The following is a 19,465-nucleotide window of genomic DNA, read 5'->3' on the forward strand; positions in this document are numbered from 1 at the left end:
TCGTTATGTATTTTTTTTCCTTATGGACCTAATACTCAATGTGAATATGATGGCCAAATCATAGTCGTGAAACAGAAGGGGTTGTGTTGACAACAAAGCATATGGCAATTTGTTTTTAATTTCTAATATGTTTTAAAAATATTTAAGGTGCTGTAGCTTAGACTTTAATTTGCATTACAAGACTTTCTGCCTTTACCAAAAGAACAACAATTGTTGGTACAGAAATTTGTCCTAAGAAAGGCTTCCAAGAAATTAAACAAAGGAGGAAAAAATGACTTGTTCCAGAATCTGTGCTGAGAAAGGCTCAAAGCAAATTGCTTCAGAGAAAATACCCAAGAAGCTACTTATCTCTTTTTAGGACTGTGGAAGTCAGATAGCATGCATTTATTTAGTAAAAAAAAAAAAAAAAAAAAAGACAGAGGAGAACCATTTGAAGCATTCTAGGACATGGCTTCCTAATCAGGACATGTGGAGGCAGAGGAAGGGCCTATGGTGGGCAGCCTCCTGCTGCAGGTCTGGGGAGCCCTGTTTAAGCAGCACAGTATTTATAAGCATTAATAAGATCCCCCCTCAGTCTTCTCTATGCTGAAGAGTCCCAGGTCTCTTATCCTTTCCTCTAATGAGCAATGCCCCATGTGCAGACACATGAATGCAAAGTACAGCTCCCCAGGTGAAGACACACGAATGCAGTGTTGCTTGAGAGAGTGGTCTGAGGGCACAAGGATTTCAGTGACATAACTGAGCAACAGGCTGTGATGCCACCAAGCTTTGCGTGCTGGCAGGGCCTGGCCCAGTCAGTCTCATGCCTGGATTCCCACTGAGCGAGTGTGTGAGGCTTGGAGGTGGAGCGAGGATTTTGCTTGTGTGTTGGGCTGTGTTTTGGGGACTGCTGGCAGCTGCTCTCAGTGCCCACCCCTACAGTCATTGCCTGTAATCCCCTGGCCTGCCTGGCTCAGGCAGCTGGGGCCCCATAGAGTGCATGTGCAGCAGCACAGGTAAGCTGGGTGGGAACACGTCCCCAAGGGTGGCAATGGGGTGAACATTGGGATGGGGGAGCTGCCAGGGCCAGTCTGACCCTATGAGGGTGTGCGGCATTGGGAGGCACAGGCGAGGAGTCAGGAGGGCTTCCTGCTGAGGGAGCAGGACGTTTCTTCTGTCTGTCCCTGGGACAGGGAATTACAATGGCTCTCTCCCTCTTACAGTGCTCAACGGTCCCACGGGGGACCGTTACATCAGTGCCTGGACCCAATGGCAGCACTGAACGTGCCAACAGAGAGGAGCAGCCCAGCACACCAGAGGCTGTCCTCCATGGGGATCCCAGTCACACCCCTGCTGTGTACATCCTGAGGGAACACAAGGAGCCCCACAAGGAAATGGAGCAGGCAGCAGCAGCAGGTCTCTCTGCCCAGGGCAGCAGCCCCTCTGCTCCTGGCCACTCGCCTGTGAGGGCCCGGTGGCCCCATAAGAGGAGGGCTCTAATTTTTTTGTGATAATGAAAAGCTGGAAGGATATTCAGAATACAGTGGACTTCAGGACAGGGTTCACATTTACTCACTTAGGAACCACTCCTGTTTCCTTCATCTATTCAGCAGATAAAGCTGCTATCTAAATCAATAGCTGCTAAGTTTAAGATATTTCCTATCATAGTTCTGGAACAAAAACAAACATTTGTTTCAAATTGGAGCCATTCCCAGTTCTTAGCTGTAAAACAAATATATATGTACACATGGCACAAAGATACATGCTAACAGTCACTCATGCAGTGGAATAAGTCTAGAGGTATATTGTGAAAGCCCTGGAATGTTTAACCTATATTTAACCTATATATTATGAATGAATTTTAACATCCACATAAATTACTAACTTCTATAGAAAATTGTGTTTGTTTACCAGGCAATTAAAAAATGAATTTGTAACTAAAGTGACAAAGAAATGCTTGACTTCTGAGGCATTTGGAAGGTTTATACTTTCATGAATAACTTTAGCACTTTGTTTTTATTTTCACAGTAGTTGAATTCAGTGCTACAGCTGGGATTTTAAGAGAGGCAGTCAGGTTCAGGTGAGTCTGCTTCAGCAAGCGCTGTTGCTGTTTTGCTCTTTATTTGAGTTGCCCTGGATCTGAGTTAGTATTCACTTTCTTGCTTTTTTTTTTCCTACGAAAACTCCCAGAAAAGTTTTGAATATTTTGCAAGCTACAGTATATCATGTGAAACTATTATCTCAGTTTTCCTCCTACTTTACCTTTATGCCTTAATTCTGGAGGACCACTAGCTGTTCAGCCACTATGGCCTGTCATGGAAGTCCAAACTTTCACTTGTCAGAGTACCACCTTAAAAGATCTTCGACCTCTGCTTGCCACAGTCCTTTCTCCAGAGGCTATGAGCCTCTACTTTGCTCTTCACTGATTCCTATAGTCATTCTCTGGTTCCATAAAGTAAATATACTTTTTCAAACAGGAGTCTGTAGCACGTAACTGACTCTCTGCCATGCTAGTTGAAATCAATAACAACTCCACCTCTACATTTTCCCTCTTTTGCTCCCTTTCAGTTTTATTCTTGCATATTCACAGAATCCTCTCTTTTATTCTTCTACAAAATGTTGTGTTTTGCAGAGTAACCTACACCAATGTCCAGTTATCAAAGCTTCATTTTAAATACATTTCACTTTTTTTATCCTATCTATTCCACTTTGAAAGGCTGTTTCAAATTCTTTTCAACATTTAATACTGAATAATTTATAGCCTACATTTACTTTTATTTAGTATATACTCACATTTCAAATTGTCCCACAGCTTAAGTAGCCCTTAATATTTAGTATTTTTAGTATTTACAAATGTATCCCTTAAAAATATTTTTGCTAACCTGAACAATTCAGAATTTTCTATTTTAAATAGGCTATTTCCTTGCTCCTTCTGAAGGAATGGATCTGAACTTGCTACAGTTTCAATTAATGTTTACTGAAAATGAATAACCATAGTTGGGAATTTATCTATTTAATTCCAACTTTCCTTCATCCAGTCTTCTCCCACTATTGTTCTCAGCCATACATGTGTCAAGCAGCCCTTTTACTGACATATTCTTGATCCAATTAGCTTTCAAATTTACAACCGAATGTCCAGCTGATGAGTTTTTTTTGGGGGGGGGGGCGTTGGTTGATTAGTTGTTACTTTTTTTGTTGCTGTTGTTGTTGTTTTTCCCCTCTCTTCAGTTTCAATTTTTGACTTTGGCCTATTGCCTCATTTTTTTTTCCTCTCTTCTTAAACCAAGCAACAAAATGAGGACCAAAAAAGCAGTTGCAAAAAATCCAGAGCTCACAGGTGAGGTGAATAAAGATTAGTCTATCAACAGCATTGCATTGGTGTGCCCCCAGATGGAAAGCATCTAGTGGAGTTCTTAGGAAGCTGCTTTGCAAAAAGCTTAAAGGCTCATGTGAATTGGGAGTTTTCAGTGCATGAATAATAGAGCTATGTAAAGAGCTATTGTCTCCAAGCATAGGAATATTCTTTCTTTTTTGGAAAAAGGTAAGCTGTTTCTAAAAAGGGTAGTAAATCTCATTTTCTTCTGTTTTATATACATATTTTAATCAAAGTGTATTGGATGAAATCTTACATCTTCTTTTCGATTTAGCTATAGCAACAACAAAAATCAATCTGAGATAACACATGCACACAAACAAAACAAAATTAAAAATAAAAAAAGAAAAAGCTTTCAGCCAAACCAGTTTAGTAATGTTGTATGTAATGGTAAATATTTTTCAGTAAACTTTAGCAATGCGACTATTACCTATCTCATTTATAATAAGAGTTTTGGTGTAGAGTGTGGTTGTTTATCTTATTAAATATGATAAGAGGAATTCCTTGTAGTTTTAATACGTAATTTTCAGATATTTATATGGTAAAGAAATACACTGAAACTTGTTGGAAGCTATGAAAATACGCTAGATTTCAAAATGTCTTTATAAAAAGTATTTCTATAGGTCCTATCAGATAGCAGATTCTGATGCAATTGTTAAAGTATAATAGAGCAGGAGGAAAGAATCACATTGAAACAAAAGTATAGATGAAAAAGAAGAGTGTTAGCTTTCATTCTTAGATCTATCATAGATTTCCTCTAAATAAGGAGAGTAATTTAGCCTTCTGTTTTCACTGTCTTTATATTTAAACATTTTTCTGTGTGTAATCCTTTCTCCCCACCTCCTGCCCTATAGGCTAGATTGTATGGGGCTATAATAACTTGTATGCTTACTTGTCCTACTGTTTTTTTCTTGAGTCTTGGCAGAATTTTTTATACTATAGACAGTTTTTTCTATGTTTCTTTCAGTTCTGTATGAAAGTGCTTGGCTTCAATTTGTCTTGGTTTAATCTGTTTTTTGTTGTTTGTTGTATATAAACAGAAAAACTGAAATTATTCTTGGGAAACCACAGGGGTGATACCATACTGATCCTGAACTCCTTCTCTGGCCGAACTGTGGTAGAGAATGGTTTGTGCTTGCAGAGTGACAGTGACTGGTATTAGTTTGTTCTTTGCTTCCAGGCAATAGGCAGGTATTTTGGTAGTTCTCTACAGCTTCTGTGAAACTTCAAGCTGAGCTGACATAATAGTGTTTATTAATATGACTCTGTGGCATACGTTCCTGGAATACTCTGTATTGCTGTTCCCATAAATACATGTGTGTTACTCATTGTGAGGTGTGCATTTCCATTTAGTGTGTGCCAGGAAGTAATGAGAAGGCTTTGTTCCGCTATTTCATAAGTCTTTAAAATAAGAGTTGTTCAATATGAAGAATAATGAAGTGTCTTTGATTAAACAGTTCCTTTGAAGTAATCTGTAGAAAAGTATTTCCAGAGATCTGCAGTAAATTTATAAAGCAGAAGTAAGAGGGAGGATGCTGGATGACAATTTTTGTTTTTTTCATTTTTGCTTGTTAAGTCCCCTTGAACATCTTCTAATCTATGTGAGTGCTTCCTTTATCAACGAAGCTTCCTTTGGGCAGAAATGACATATTAGGGATACAAAATCTGTGGTTTGTTGAAACAGAGCTACGTTGACTGAGCCGCCACAACACACTTTGATTCTCAATTGACAGGTGAGTTAACATGGGGTTTAAAGTCCTGTTTAATGAAAACACCTTGCTTCAAAAGCACGAGTGCCCCTCAATAACAAAAAATGTATCATGTTTATCTAAATGCTTCATCAGCAGCAGTTGAAGCATGTAAGCTCCTCTTGAGGAGGAGGAAAGCTCTTTCATTCTCTTTTCAAGAAAAACTCAGGAACTATTGCATGTGTGTTTTCAAGAACTGTGAAAACACTAGAAATCAAGGGGGCCTTTCTTGGTTTACTGTAGTGCTTAGAGAACTGGTCTGGAAGCCAGGATCTGTTGCTCCCTTTCTATCTTGTTTCATGTGCTTCTTTAATTCTTCAAGCTCTTCCACTCTCTTCTTGTTGGTGTTATATAGTGGAATGTCAAAGCGCCTGCTGTAATCATCAGAAGCTAATAGTGACTATCTACAACCAATCTGATACACACGTTCTTTCAAATTCCTTGATGCAGAAAAAGGCTCATTAGCATATTTGTATGATCTTTGGTTCAACTTGGTATTATTATTTAGACCAATATGTAGATTTGTAAGGAAAATTTATTTTAATTTTGATTCCTCTAGAAAGCAAGATGGAAGAAGCTAAGAATGTATATTGTAGAACAGGTGTTTCAGTAAGGAATTTGATTTGACCTTTGTTTGGTCTTGTCACTGTAGCAGATAATTTCATTAAAATCTCTGTTTAACCCCTGAAAGGTAATGTTAGAAATTATTAGGAAAGCAAGAGAGATTAAAATAGGAGGCATCGTTGTGCCAGCACGGAAATCCATGGTTTGCCCATCCTTCTGAGTAAAGTGTATGTTTATTTTCCCTTAATATCAAAAAGGGCATCATAGAACTAGAGTGGGTTTAAAAAAAAAAAAAAGGCAGTAGGGATGATAATTGCATAGCATCTGTGTGAGAATGCCTGAGTAATTTAGACTTCTCCATCTTGAAAATGTTTTGGAGGGGATAGCCTAGAGGTCAGTGATGGCATCAAATGAGGTCTTGAGTAGTTTACCATCTCTTTCAATTGAGTGGACCTAACTAGGGAAAAGCTCAGAAGAATATGGGATGATTTTTTTTCAGGAAATTGAGAGCAGACTTGTGGAATTTCTTCAGAAAGGATGTGGCTCTGGGAAATCTGTGTGCCAAGGGAAGCTTGCATGTGTATTCAGACCTTTTAAATCACATCAGGTTCAGGAAATAAGTTGAGCTGAAACTGTCAGATGGGAGGATACTTAGTAGTAGTACTGTATAGGCTTTCCTTCCTCACCCCCTCCTTAAAACTGCTGTGGATTGTGGACTGTTTTCTGGTCTTTTCTTTTTTTTTTTTTTTAATTATTATTACTTTGTTTTATGGGAAACGTATTTCATCTTGTGATCCTGGATTAATATTTCCACTAGTTCAATGGTCTCTTCCTGAACATATGCCTAAAACTTGTAGGTGGAGATGTTCTACTAACATGCAGAAAAACTTCTTTACAGTAAGGATGATGGAGCTCTGGAACAGGTTGCTCAGAGAGGTAGGTTGTGGAGTCTCCTTCTGTGGAGATATTCAAGACCCATCTGAACACCTACATGTGCAACCTATTGTAGGGAACCCTCTTTAGTGGGGGAGTTGGACTCAATGATCTCTAGAGGTCCCTTCTAACTCTTGTGATTCTGTGTGATTATGGCATCCAATTACTCAGTTGAAATGAACCAAAGAACTATAGTATTTCTTATGGATATTCAATTTTTGCTTTTACTCTCTTTGCTTTACCTGTATTCATGTTATGATTCGCATCTACTTCAATAGTTCATCTTATGGTGCTGAAACACATTTTTTTTCATCTGCTAATTTATACACAGTGAAATATCTGAACCTCATATAAATAAGTGTCTTTACCACCGAGACTTCTATAATCACTTCAATAGATTTTGTTTTGTCTTCAGATGCCTCATAAGGCTCTTCGGCTAATACTAGTTTATTGAACGTGTTTTGAATATGCTCTTCTTTTAATATGGAGTAGCAGATGTACTCTTTCATTCCATGGATAACCTTCAGGTGAAATACTCCATAGTGTTTTTTTGGTATTGAGTGTTGTTGGTTTTGTTTATTTCATCCTTCCTTTAATTCCCTATTCAAACTCTTGTTCAAGGCACTATGTTTGTGACCAAACTGAAGAGCTGCTTGTTCTTTATCTTATTCCTTCCAGAAGTGATATTCTTTTAAGATGATATAATCTTAGAAGAAAAAAAAAAAAACAAACAAAAAAAACAACTCTAACCTGTTGAATCCACATAGAAGAATTCACATAGAAAAATCCTCAAAGCAATGTGCAATTAGCAGTTACATTCATATAATCTTAATTACATTGGTGAATGTTGATAAACCATTTATTTTCTGTACTGGTTGCTTTTATTTAAAATACTCCTAATGAAAGATACAGCCTAATTTCCAGACTTCACTCATCATACTCAGTTCTAGGGCAGCAGAAATAAGATTTTTGTCCATTTCTAATGCAGCAATGAAAGCGAACAAGGTTACCATTTTACTGTACCACTCATTTCAGGACTCTTTGCCCCTAAGAAATCCAAATACTCTCTAACTTTGATTTTTGGACATCACTCACTCAAAGTAACAGACCTAGGTTTAAAATGTGGGTCAGTACTTACACAACATAGGAATACACTGCTACCACCTATAGTATCCAGCGCCAGACTATAGTCCTGAGCTGGCATTCACTTTCTATGTGGTTATGCTCTTTTAGTATTGTTCTTTCTCCTTTCTGTCATATATGGAAGTGAAGAAGACAAATCTGCTGTCTACATGTCATTTAGAAGCACTTATGGATGCCTCAGCAAGCAAAGTGTTATAGGAATTCGAATTATTATATTATCAGTGATTATAATGATACACTATAACATGCTCCTTTTGAAATATTATAGTGATTCAGACTAGGAGGGAAGAATAATTCAAAAATCTCTTCTTTTACCCAAGCACATTTTGAATTTTATGATGAAGTTTACACACAAATGGTTGCACTCTCTAGAAGGGTAAGTGGTACCTTTTCTTAGCATTAATGTGGTGTGAGCTTATGTGGCTCTCTTCAGTTCTTCCACAATCTGGAAGCAAATTGTCACAAACAATTTCTATGTCAATAAGCAGGGTTTTCAAAAGAAATAACCAAATGAAAAAATGTTTGGTTAGTCACACTGTATTATCACTAATTACAACTTCTAATGATTAAATATATCAAGAAACTTGAATTTACAAATTATTTAATCAATTTAGCCAAAATAATTCTCACAATTAAGGGTATTTCAATGTATCTGAATACAGTTCTAACCACTTCACTTATGAATACTTCTGCAGCAAGAAATATGGGCCAGAATTACCACAGACTGAGTATCCAGAGTTTATATGAAACATTAAAAATAATTACTGATGTTAAAATCCAACTTATTTTAGAAAATATTTTATAATATTTTGAGAAGAGGAAATATTGTTTGTGCCTCACCTGGTCAGTTAATGTTAACCTGCTCCATCTAACAGTGTGCTATACAACAGTGTACGAAGGACTTTTCATCCTTGCTTTCCAAATTATTATGTTTCAATAATTGGTTTCTATTTGCACTGATAACAAAATAAAATCTTTTTTTTTTTCTGCTGCTGTATAGTTCTTCTTATCAATTCCTTTTCTCATAAATACTCATTCTGAAATACTCAACAACCTTAGGAAGCCATGTGACCCTTTCCTCCCCTTTATTACTGCCTACCAGAAGTTGGCTCCCACTATGTAAAAGGAGAACTTTAGACCATTCATAGCTTATCTTACTTGCAATAAGCCAACAGATGAGGTTCCTCCTTGACCCCGCAGCTGATCGTGAAACTGTCAGGAGAGAGTTATGCACTTCAAGAAGGCATAAATCACATTGTTAATCATAATTAAACCTGCGGAAGCTAAGAATCAGTTAAAGGCACAAAACCTTTCTAGCAGGCATTGCAGCTGCCCTTTTTTGCAAATCCATCATTTGGAACAAGATAAGCATCCAGGGAAAAACAAATGCCTTTTGCTTAAATGCACAAGTTCTCCAAGATAGAGGTGGTTACCTTGAAATCCCAGCTCTAAATAATTAAATTTCCTTTATTCAAAGCATAAATTAGAGATGAGGATAGGTGAGGGATTGATTCTTTATTTGTTTATTTGCTGTTGAAATAATACTTGTAGTGTTGCCTGCCCTGCTCAACCCAGCAGAAATGGTTTGAAGATATTGTTTTTCAGACTTGTAAAAATCTATGAGAATGAATGTCCTTATGGAAACCAGCACAGGCCTGGACTCAGAGGGAATGTGCAAGACACAAGCCCGAGCCTTCATTTTGCAACTGAAATTCTAAGTGTAAAATTTCCTGCACTCAGATATTTGACTCCAATTTTAAAATATTGGTTAAGAGATTTTCCTGTGCCTTTTACCTCAGGGACTTGGAGCAAGTGGAGCAAGTGCAGTACTGCTCTATCCAAACAAAACTACTGAAAGTAAGACTTGGCACAAAAACAATATGCTTCTTTATTGAAGGGGAAGAGGGGAGAATCCAGTTCCATACTGGGATAAAACCAAGCCCGTTACCTTTATTTTATGTTTTTTAAAAAGTTGCCATAGAGAGAAAGGAGGGAGGAGGAAGATCAAGGTATCAAGAATAAAGACTTGAACCCGAATCTTCCTTGTTCAGGATGAGTGCCAAGGTCCACTGTATTATTGGCTTTTCTGGCATATCTTTTTCTATAAACCTTTTGAAGCAGTTTCATTTTCTTTAAAGAAATGCTTACTGGAGAAGGTGGTTTATACGCCATTGAATCCAGTGTCCATAGTAAATGGACATTCTGTGACAACAGGACTGTGGGACCATTTCACATCAAGGCTCAGCGAGTTTTAGCCGCTTCCAAGGGCAGAAGTGCTGCAGAAGGAGGAAAAGAGAACAGCCCAAAAGTACCCAGCAATAAGACCAAGCGACTGATACACTGTCATTAAGGTGATTTCTGTAAGTTCTGGCAGGGGACAAGGAAAGGAAAACCTGAAACTCCCCTTTGTCATGGAAGCAGTAGGAAGGGACATGGTTTAGTGGGGAAATATTGATGGTAGGCGAATGGCTGAACTGGATGACCTTGGAGGTCTTTTCCAACCTCTGTGATTCTATGATTCTAAGTGCCCTAAGTACTGGATTTTTCTGCTGTTACTCTGCTTCTCCATGTCTGTTATTCTGTCTCTATGGTTTTAACTGGAAATTACACTTTTCCTAATGAAACTTGCTTTATGCCTGGTACTGTTCCATGAAAAGTTTTGCTCTTTTGTGAGTCAGCAGTTTCTGACAAAAGTAAACCCAATATTAGCAAACCCTCAATCAAACTGCTTTTGGCATACTGCATCTCAGAGCGCTTCTGTACAAAAAGAGAACGCATACTGCTGTGCAGTACTCCAGCAGCTCCAGGTACCACATAGTAATTGTTAGTATAAAAATTTCTTTAATGTTTGCTCTTTTGTCTCCAGATAGTTTTGGGAATAAAATCCTTGATGCAAACATTTCTTGAATGCTGTCAGTTCTGAAATGTCTGGATTACCAGTCTGTGTTATTCAACACAAGTCAGATTAGATGAACACGTTGCTGCTTTCTGGTTGTAGGCTCTATTTAATAGTTTCCTTGACTCCTTTCAAAATGTGGAACCTGGGCTACACACTGTGTAAGAACTCTGTTGGGAGCACCTCCTTGTCTTCTCCCTTTTTTTGTGTATATTTTCAGCTAACCCTTCCTAGAAACCATCTGGGATAAGAACTTGTGTAGCAAAGATCTGCTATGCTAGGAGAGTATGATCATCTACAAGAGGAATAAATCCAGTGTGTTTAACTCCTCTGAGAAAAAGATGTATAGAAGTGTTGGGAATTGAAAAGATGTTGGTTAGATATTGCTGAAGTGCTATGGATTTGAACAAACAAAAACTTCCAACAACAAACCCCTCAGACTGATATTAAATAACGACTTTATCTTTCTATAGAGATTTTGCTGGGGGAAAATAACCCCTTTCATTTTAGAGGATGATTAAAAAACTTACAGCAAAGTGGATCTTTTCACTGATGGCCTCCAGCAGCTGCTGATGTCCAGCAGATGGTGCTGAGGAAAGCTGATGTTTCTTACGTACAAAAGCAATAATGGATGTTATTACTGGATATGCTTCTCCCCATTGTTCAATGCACTTTACACTGCCACTGCTGCATGTGTGCTGAGTGACATGAAGGAGTGTTACTCAGTCATCAGCCACTGGAGATGGAAAAATGATAGTTCTGTTCTCTAACGAGGTATTGTAACCCTCCTCAGGAAATTTTATGTTGCACTTCTCATTTAGCACACAGCCGTAGACTACTTTGTCTATTGTAAAACTACAAAGCCAGCTGTAGGCAGTTTGTGAAATGCCTCCTGTTCCCTGATAAACTATGGCTGAACTTGAGTAGTGCACCCATATCCCAAACCTCATGGTTTTGCCTTGCAGAAATTTACCAGAAACCTTTGATTTGCAGTGAGAATCACCCTATTAGCTAGCCAGCAGAGCTGACTAAATTAAAGAATCTTAAAGCATTTGTGGCATCAAAAGATAGATGAAATCACCAAGACAATTTAATTGTATTTGCAGCAGAAGATAAACATTATGAAACGATTAAATTCACAGGCTGTTTTGATTCTCTTGTTTGTGTCCTACACTTTAAAATACTGAGGTCAACAATTCTGGAAGCCTCTGTAGCTTAAAATGTTGTCTAAAGCTATCAAGTCTTCTGTAGATGTAAATATTATAAAGACTTTGGCATGAACCAAAGGTGAGACACAGAGTATCTGCAGACCTTGTTCTGTAGGTGCTGATTCAAAGTACTTGGTGGAAAGGTTCTGAATGACATCCCTATATTTATTTAGAATAGTAGCTCTGATATTTGTACTATAGCCACTGTTGGTCTAATAGTTAAGTTTTCTAGATATCTGAGCAGAGTGACTACATAAGTCCTCTTTTACACCTCAAGAAAAGCAAAGACAAGGTAGAGCAGAATTGGAGCTACAGAGGAAGGAACAGAGGTTGCAGAAACAAAGTGAGAGGCGCATAGTATGGGTCTCATGGGAAAAGCAGTGAGTGAGTGAGATCTTGAACTTCAGGAAGGAAGATGCTGCCATGAAGCCCCGAGGAGGAAGTGGAATAGGAGCTGGCTCCTGCAGCTAGCACAGACACTTTTTTTTTGAATGATCTCCCCATTTGGAGACCTTTCAGCAGGACTTACCTGCCTGTTCTTTACTTAGATGGGAAAAGCCAAGGGTGGGTGTCCTGTGGTCAGCAACTAAGGGGAGGGGCTGTCTGACAGCTGACATTAAGACTTGTAAATTTGTGTTAATTTCCCTGTTTTATGTAAACTTCCTGTGAAAACAAGGAAAACAGCTTCCTTGTTCCTAACTTCATTATCAAACATTAAAGGCTCTTCATTATTTCAGCAAAGACTTATGTTAAAGAGGGTGAGGTTCTCTTCCATCAGTAGCGAGGTATGTGTAAACTTGGAAGAGAATATGTTTTTCATGGTGGAGAATAGATACTGTTGTAGATGGAGAAGAAATATCTTTTAAAATGTAAATGGAATTAGGAAAGTCTGCAAAGGAAATAATCTGATTTTTAAAGACAACAGATTTTTTTTTTTTTTGAAATCCAAGTGAAATATTGTTTTTTTTACTGGCTTTTTAATTACTTATTTTAATTAAGTAATTTATTAAATTAATTATTTAACTTAAAATTTATTAATTTATTAAAATTAAGTAAATAACTAAGTAATTTACTTAATTTTAATTACTTACTGCAGGCTTAGCAGCCATTATATTTATTTGTTTTGTTATGACTCTAAATTATAACATGACATCTTGAATTAATTTGACTTTGGAAAAGAAATTTTGGACAGCTGTATTCTGTAACTTGCAGAATGAACTGCAGCACCTGCATCCTTATTTGAATAATTAGAATGTTTAACACCTTAATAATGGGCTCAGTAAACTCAAATATCAATGCACACTCTACAATGAAGTTCAGTGAGGAGATTCCAGGACTAGTGCTTTTTCTGCCTTTCTACGAGGCTTTTTCTGTATCACATGGGAAACCTGACTGTTGTCCTGCAAGTGTGGCCACAGTATTGCAGTGGATGTCTGCACTAGCAAGTTCTGCCTTACAAGCAACAGCATGCCTGCAGGTTTGATCTGGTTTGTATGTGTGTGTGTGACTTTCTGCAGGAATAAATACATGCACACAAGGAAACATCATAAAGGAAGATTAATACTGGAATCGGGCTTGCAGCAGACCAGGAAGTAGAGGGTGCAGAGGTAGAGGGCCCCTGCGGCAATGTGTGCTGTGGGATAGGATCCTGCACACTGCCATTGGTGCTGCATTACCCAGAGCCCTGCCTTGCCTGGGGAGATGTAGCAGGCATTTCTCCCACAGTACAAAGTTATTATTCTATCTGACCAGAATCCACAACTGAAGTAGAAAGCCCTCATCTCCAACTTTATGGTCAGACCTGTTCTTTGTACCCACTGCTCACTTTTGGTTAAGTAAATGATGGCACTCAAAGGGCATATGTTCTTATCCATTGAACTGCCTTTTCTAAAACACTGTGTTCAGCAGTGTTTACCTGTATGTGCACCCAGCTTCTTGTATGGCCAATGAAAAATGACTTCAGTATTTTGAGAAATGGCAGAAGAGCCATCTGTATATTTCAAACCAAAACGACAAAATAACTTGATATATTTTCCTAGCACAGTCACGTGGTACCAAAAATGTTCTGTGGAGAAATTATTTTAGGCTATAAAATATTCTGTTTGTTTTTTCTGTCTACTGAGATAACAGCAGAATGTTTTGTCTACGCATATCCAGTCTTCATTAGCTGCTGGAAGATGTAAAACTGATTCAAACTTCTTGGAACTTCAGCCCAAAATAGGAATAATTTATAATGGTTTAGATTAGAAGTTTCTGAGAAAGGAACTTACTTTAATAACTACGTTTTAGTTCATTGTTAGCTTAAAATGATTATTTAAGGGTTTATGGCTTTTAAAATATACTTTATATTAATTGTTGTGAGTGATTGTGGTTCTTTGTCTTGGTTTTGTTTCCATCTGTCTCTCTAGACCTTCTCTCATGGATGAACCATTGGTACAGTTAATTAATCCTGTTGCTTATCCTTATTTTGATAAGACCCTCGTGCCATTTAAGTGTATGATCTTTTTCAAAGAGGCTCTGTATAAACATAATAAGATATTCAGTGGCTGAAGATTTCAGTTTCAAGTGTGCCATGAGCAATGGATTATAACAAACAAACAAAATAAGTATTGCATAGACACGGCAGGTTTTTGTTTGGTTTATTTAATTTGATTAAATTTAAAGTAGATGTTGGTCAATAAAAGTAGAAGGAGATTATTTGATTAGGAAAACAATGAAAAGAGAAGACTCGAGAAGCATTGAAGTGAGCCCTGCAGGGAAGAAGAGAAAGAGAATTATAGGAATAGTACATGTATGTTGCTAAAGGAAAGTAGTTTGGAAAAGGAAAGCCCTGGAAACTGCACATCTGATTGCTCAAGAATAGGTGTTTTCCATAGTGTTTGATACTTGGTTCCCATGCCTCTCTTTTATTCTTTTTTTTTTTTTTCTTATTAAAATTCTGACCATAGCAACATTAAAATTAGATGCATCTTTTAATATGGATAATATTTTGGTTAGTCAGAGTTAGTGCCTATATTACTACACACATGAATATTTGGAGATGATTGTTTCCATATACTGCTTTTAGAGAGATTGTCAAGTGGAAATCTTAACCTAGAGTCTGGTCTCCCACATTGCTGCTTTTTAATGAAGCTGAGCCTGTACCATCTGCTAGCCATACAAATTGCTTGGAGAACTTTCATGTTGCTATTCATGTAATAGCTGATGTGTAATTTATGTATTGTGTTTCTTCACTGGTTCCAACGAAGACAAGAGTTTTGTTGTTTTTCTGTAGTCACGGCATCATTGCTATTAAACAACAACAACAACAAAGATGAAAAATAATTCAGTTCATTTCCTGCCATAAAACTGAAAGTCAGCACCTTAAAATGCAACAAAAAGCCATTAAAAACTGCATACAAACAAGTAACAACTGTTTTGTTTCCAAAAGTGGTTTATCAGATTAAGACAGCTGACTGGCCTCCCTAATGTTTATGCTTCAAACTTTTTCTGGTCTGTGGTTTGTTTAGTGGGATGCTTTTGTGTCACTGGCTGAAGAACTGGACCTGTAATTATGAGAAATGTGGTTTAGGGCTTTTTAATTATTATTTATTTTTTTATGAACAGAGCACAAAGAAAATATAGCTTCATTTTCATGCTACCTTTAACACAAAACTCCATGGGAGCTGAGAACATTAGATTCACACAGTTCTCAGCCACACTGAATATTGAGTCCTCCCTTACCTCTGAAAGATGTTGAATATCTTCCTGTTCTATAGAATGGAGGGTCCATTTCCACTGCAGGGATGTGGTATCTTCAACTATTGTTTAGCTACTCCTACAATGTTGTAAAAATGAATTTGTGTTTGCAGAAGGCTCTGAGATGATCAAGAGAGAAGCACTTAATAAGTACAAGGTATAATTATTAGCCAATGTTTAACAAGGTTTTATGATTAGCCTATTCTGCCTGTGTAAATAGTGTTTAACTTAGAGTTAATATAGAGTGGAGAACCACATTCTCTGCTTCACTGTGTGTTACTCTTTGCACTGAAACTCATCTTTTTTGTCTTCAGTCTGTGGCTGCTCAGTCTAGAATTCACAAATGAGGCTGCTTTGTTGATAAAAACATTGTTTATTTAAATCTTAAAAATAGGCAGGAAAGAGCCACTTGATTTCAACAGCTGCTTTTACAAGGGTGTTTTGGCAAGTAGTAGTTGCTTATTCAACCATCAACGCAGAATTAACTCATTAAGTTAAAATAAAAAAAACTTATTAAGGTACTGTAAAGAAAATGTGTATTTAAAAGTAAATCATGGAATCACAACATTTCAGGGGGGTCAAGGTACCTCAAGAGATCATCGAGTTCCCTACAATAGGTTGTACATGAAGGCATCTGGAGGGGTCTTGAATATCTCCAGAGAAGGAGATTTTCTAGACAGCCTGCTCCAGTGCTCTGTCACCCTTACCATAAATAAGTTCTTCTGCATGTTTGTCTGGCACTTCCTATGTTCAAGTTCTAGGCCATTGCTCCTTGTCCTATCACTACACACCACTGAGAAGAGCCTGGCCACATCCATTTGCCTCTGACCTTTCATTAGATATTTATAAACATTTATCAGAACTCCCCTCAGCCTTTTTTTCCCCAGGCTGAACAGATGCAGGTTACTCAGCCTTTCCTCATAAGGGAATTCTCTAAGTTTGACGCATTCCTGTAGTATGTTTTAGATAAATCTCTTTCTGTCTTCAATTAGCAGTTATCTGGTTTCTGAGGAGTTCTGTGGTTTTGCAGTATTGAAGTGACCAATGGTCCTGATTGCCACTGGTATTTTCACCATCTCAGCAACAGGTTACATGGCGTACAAAAAGATTTCAGACCAGACAGTGATCACATTAGACATATGCTAGTTGATGAATTCTTGTCCAAAGCATCATGCCAATATTCCTCAGTGCCCCAGTTATCACTATGGATGCAATTCATACACTTTGCAATTTAATGGAGGCACTAAAGGCAGCAAAATTGAACAAGTGGCAGAGTTACGCTTGCAAGGAAGTGTCATGATCACACATGCACATCTAACTCTCCGCTCTATCTCATGCTGTGAGTTGTTGCTCAGTATTTATTCAAGATCTGTGCAATAGTTTTGATAGGAATAAAAAAATCTTATGTACCCTACTGCTCCCTGTCAGCATTGGCACTCAGCAGCTTCTGGGTGCCAGTTCGCTTGGAGTTTCTCTTTAGGTTATTTAAGCTCTTTTCTACCCTATTATTTGAGAAGATAAAAAAAAAAAAAAAACATTTCTTTTTTAATACAGCTGGGCAGGAGTTAAAGATAACAAAAAATGTTTATATATATATATATATATATATATATATATAGTAATACGTTATAGTAAGAGAACTTGTTAGATTTCAGTGTGTCGTAGTACTATCCATCTCCAGTATGCATCTTCCTTTTTTGCCTGAAACCTGTCAGATTTCCATTCAGAAGATGATCTGCCATGTGTTTATGGGTTATGGTACCTCACTCTTGCTCATATATTTGCTTTTGGTGAAACCAGTACTTCTTTAAGGCCTTTAGATGGGCATAATTTGATTGTGATTATGCAGGTTAAATATATGTATATATATTAAAGAGTCAAAAATTAGATTGCTTTTACTTAGGTTTTATTTTGTTGGACTGCTAAAAGTTGTTATCCACAGATAATATAGAGATATACGCAACATAGACGTGCTAAATAAATTGACATTAACTAGTACAAAGCTTAAGATTAGCTTCTGCGTTAGACCTAAGTACCATCAGTAGAGGCCTGCTGTTAACACCTCAAAAATAGCAATAGCCTGTGTGCCATGGAAATGGGAGAGACGTGGATGCTGAACTGCTGGGAGGTGCTGGGAGCTGTCTAAAGGTAGACTTTTTCTAAGGTTTTATCACATATCAGAAATTAATCTGAATTTCTGTGAGGACATTAATCAATGTCTGTGAGCAAATACTTGTATGGGTTTTGTATCATAAACCACAGAGCTGCAATTTTTTGCTTCTCTAGTAGCTTCAAAATTGTTTAAACTTTGGGAAATCATTCTGACTTTGCCTGTCAGCACCCATATCTCTATGAGCTGTTACCATTTAGGGGTCTGCTATCATAGCCTGGTGTTTGTTATGCTTTAGCTACTTACTTAAGTGACTAGGAGCCTCTGCTTTCACTGCATTGAAGTTGTGCCTGCAACCACAGTCACTTAATGTAATAGAGGAGTTGTCATGGAGTTACCTGGCCCACAGTTTCTGCAGTCTGTGTACAACATGTTCCTACAGTCTCCAGCAGAAGCTAATAATTCATGCTCCCAGGGTATGCAACATACATTGGTGGATTTGTTGGTTTTTATCATCTTCTAAGATTTTCTTATGATACCAGGGTACCAAATCTCATCTCTTCTCAGTTAGGAACTGGAACTAATTGGACCTTTCATATTTCTCTGTGTAAATTCCTCTGTGCCTGTAGAGATTTAGAGTGGCTGCTTATATCCGTGAAGAGCAGCATATTGGTGAGTGGTCTGTGATTAAAACCTGCTGCGTGTTTTAAGAAGCATAAAGGCAATATTGATAAAGGACCTTTAATGCAATTTTAATTGTATAACAAGGCCAGTTACTGTAGGTTGCCTTTGATCTGCCAGGAGGTTTTGTTTTAGGGGTGTGTCTGTTCACAGGAATGGAAATACAAGCAGGCCAACAGATGAAGAGCTGTGCTTGAGTGTTTCCTTGAGGTTTTTTTGTAGTTGTTCATTTTCATTTTTTCCCCTCCAGTTAAGGAACCCTCTTTTCTCTATATGAGGTCTCTTCTTGAATTTAGATGTGGGCACAGGGATTAAAAACTGTACCACTGATCCAAGTCTTCTTAGAGAGTCATGTTAAGAAAATTTGTGAGTGGCTGTTGGCCGAATGATTATTAGAACTACTTATACCAAGAGGCAGGAAAGTGTGGAATTGATCAATAGTTACGTGCTTTCCTAGGAAGTCATTTATTAAGTGATAGGGATTGTTAGGCTAAGCAAAAGAAAAAATCTTGTACATGTAAATACAGGACCAGGTTCTTTATTAAGATAATGCTAATGTAAATCTTGAGAATGTCTGCTGACGTCCAACAGTGACAACACAGTGTATTTCATAGAGCCCTACATTCAGTTTACAGTAGCAGACGCCTTTGGGCAAACAGTCTCTCTTAAATTGTTTGTCTGGTATAAGATGTTGGATTAACCAAGCTACCTTTTGTTAATTAAGCAAAGGCTTGCTATGTAGTCAGGTAGTGTTAACTAGTACAAAAGCTCGTGGAAAAAATAAACACAGCAACTAAGCTATTGTTCAGATTGTCAGAGCTCCCACCCAGACAAATCCTCAAAAAAAAAATAAAAAATCATGCCAATAATACTGTCCTTAGTTTTGTTATTTGCTTCAAAACTGTACACAGTGAGTGCAAAATTTTTTATTATGTGTCAAAGTGGCTTGTTAAAATAACTAGCACTGATAACAGTTAAGTTGCAGGATGTAATATGACTTTACTAGTATGAACATGTTGCTATTTTATTTGTCATATCTACCATTTACGTTCAGCATATCCAAACTAGGCTTTCCCACCCTGTTGATATGTA

The 19,465-nt window shown here is 37.5% G+C and overlaps 1 long non-coding RNA gene across 6 annotated transcripts in view; it reads left to right on the top strand.

The window, feature by feature from the left end:
• Positions 1–804: 804 nt before the first annotated feature.
• The window catches only part of LOC101747754, a 106,130-nt gene continuing 87,469 nt past the window's right edge, over positions 805–19,465 (top strand). Inside the window, exons 1-2 of one of the 6 annotated variants that reach the window (XR_006932308.1) lie at positions 805–995; positions 2,008–2,059. This is a non-coding gene — a long non-coding RNA (uncharacterized LOC101747754). Of the gene's footprint in view, positions 996–2,007; positions 2,060–9,776; positions 10,101–19,465 lie in introns of those variants that run through there. The other 5 variants (XR_005842801.1, XR_005842792.1, XR_005842785.1 and 2 more) reach the window with 5 other exon arrangements.

This window comes from Gallus gallus, chromosome 1 (genome assembly GCF_016699485.2).
Source record: "Gallus gallus isolate bGalGal1 chromosome 1, bGalGal1.mat.broiler.GRCg7b, whole genome shotgun sequence".
Taxonomy (NCBI): domain Eukaryota; kingdom Metazoa; phylum Chordata; class Aves; order Galliformes; family Phasianidae; genus Gallus; species Gallus gallus.